General features: G+C 46.9%; 1 pseudogene; it reads right to left on the bottom strand.

Annotated features, from left to right (window-relative positions):
* Positions 1 to 1010: 1010 nt before the first annotated feature.
* Positions 1011 to 1109, bottom strand: LOC129044762 (U6 spliceosomal RNA; annotated as a pseudogene).
* Positions 1110 to 2520: the final 1411 nt, after the last annotated feature.

Here is a 2520-nt window from a genome sequence, read left to right as displayed (position 1 = left end):
ACAGTCCAGTCAGGATGCTGTCATGAGGCCAGTGTGGTTTCTTTGGGAGCAGCCTTTCAGAAGAAGAAGAGATAATTTTTGTCAGCTGCCCTGGGAGCAGGCCGGGCTGCTGCATGTGGCAGATGGGGTGTTCCATCTGTTTTCTCTCGGGAGTGGTCCTGAGTCCTCACATGTCCCGTGACAGACGTGCCTCAGAAAACAGTGCAGTACATAAGCGGGTAGAATCACCAGAGACTCCAACAGAAATTAGTGCAGGCCTTAGTGAGCCCTGAGTCAACGACCCGTGCACAGGATCTTCCCCCACTGGCAGCTGCAAACCTCACTGAGGCACAAACTCAACACCATGCCCAAAACAAGCACCTTTATCCATCCTCCAACCCCTTCTCTCTGTGCTTCCTGCCCCAGTTACTGGCACCACCGTCCACCCAGAAACATGGAGATCCATCCCAACGAGTCCCTTCTGTCACCCCCAGAGCAACCCATCAACAAGTTCAGACATTTGTTCTCCAATTTTTCTCAAATCTACCCACTTTTCTACATCTCAACTCCAGCACCTTACTCCAAGTGACAGCCATCTCTCTCCTGAACAACTCTGACCGCTTTCTACCTGGTCAGCTACATTCACTGCCCCTCCAACCACTCTCACCCTGGTCCAGGGGGATTTTTTTTTAACATAAATTATGTCACTGCCTTAATAAAAGCTTTTCAGTAATCTTTCACTGGCCTTGAGACAAAGACTGATAACCAGGTTCTGCAATTCCAGTCTCATCTTGGGCCACACGCCACCCCACGAATCTCAGCACACAAGTCCTGGCTGCTGGGTTTCCTCTCGGTCCACTAACACTTGGAACTGATGCTCCCTCTGCCTGCAATGGGGCTTTTGTAACTCCACCCATTCTCTCTTTTTAAAAAATGTGATATATATTATAACATACATAACATAAGAAGTACCAGTTTAAGCACTGTAAGTGTACAGTACAGTGCCATTTAATGCCTTCACATTGTTGTGCAGAAATATGAAATGCTTCGTGAGTCCTCCTTGCACAGGGGCCATGCGAATCTTTCCTGAATTGCTCCAATTTTAGTATATATGTTGCCAAAATGAGCACCCTACCCGCTTTTGTCTATAAACTTTGACTCATTTTTGGATTTTGGCTTAAAAGTCACTTATACAGAGAAGGCTTCAAAACCAGGCTCGGTGCCCCATCACTCATCGCCTTGGCTTCACAGCACTTGGTGGCAGTGATGTGATGGTCGGATTGGTGTCTGTTCCTCTTACTAGACTGCAGGCTCCATGCAGGCAACACTTAGGCCTGGAGGGTGTAAGGCACATGGTTGGGTTCCATATATCCTAGTTCAATGAACAATGCTTGAATGAATGAAGAAATGCAGTTCTACCCACAGTGAAAACAACCCTTGACATCATTATAGAAAATCATGTGGTTCTATGGTGTCTTAAAAGCTATTCCAGAGTAGGATCTTGGCTTCACCTTTCGAAAACCAAAATGCATAGTGAAGTGTCTTTTCTCCATTTTCTCAAACAGAAGAGCAATTTTCCTCCAACCATTAATTTGGGCTTCATCTCCTACAAAAGAGGAAGCCACCTGGTAGTTTCTAAATGGTAGGTTTTCCATTGATTTTGTTCATCAAAGTTTCAAAACTAGCGAATCTAGAACCAGACTTCTGAAGCAGTTTGTAATTTCTGAAAGCTAATGTGAAGTGGAATGTCTTTTTTTTTTTTTTTTTTTTTGAGACAGAGTCTGACTCTGTTGCCCGGGCTGGAGTGCAGTGGTGCGATCTCGGCTCACTGCAAGCTCCGCCTCCTGGGTTCACGCTATTGTCCTGCCTCAGCCTCCCGAGTAGCCGGGACTACAGGCACCTGCCACCATGCCCTGCTAATTTTTTATATATTTTTTTTAGTGGAGAAGGGGTTTCACCGTGTTAGCCAGGATGATCTCGATCTCGTGACCTCATGAATTGCCCACCTCAGCCTCCCAAAGTGCTGGGATTACAGGCGTGAGCCACCGCGCCTGGCTGGAGCTTCTTTTACAGTAAGACACTCAGCCCGATCGTCCCCACCATGTCTGCAGAGAAGCACTCTCTCACCCATCGGGGATTGAGTGTGGAACATGCAGATGGGTCTCCCTGGAACCGGAAGTGTGTTTGCACCCGCCAAGTTCATGAAAATCTCAGTCATGCTGGACTCTAGGACGCCCTGCTATGGGGCCAGATGGGGTGGATCTAGGATTTCATAGGACCAAAGACTCAACCCAGAGTTAGAGCAAGAATAGGTAACATTCACTCATGCGACCATTCACACTGTGTTACTCATAACACCAGGAGTAAGAGATGAACCTTATCTGCATCCACAATAGCATCCTAAGGGGATAACATTCAGAGGTCAAGCAGCTGGCCCAAGAGGCTTTCAAGGAGTGCTGGGCCAGATTTGTTATCTGATTTTAGTACTAAAACTCTTGTGCTTTTCACTCCACTTTGCTCCATATGGCATTCACCACTGCA

This window comes from Pongo pygmaeus, chromosome 13, assembly GCF_028885625.2.
Source record: "Pongo pygmaeus isolate AG05252 chromosome 13, NHGRI_mPonPyg2-v2.0_pri, whole genome shotgun sequence".
Lineage (NCBI taxonomy): Eukaryota > Metazoa > Chordata > Mammalia > Primates > Hominidae > Pongo > Pongo pygmaeus.
Note: the sequence above shows the minus strand (reverse complement) of the source record. Positions and strands in the feature narration are given on the sequence as shown.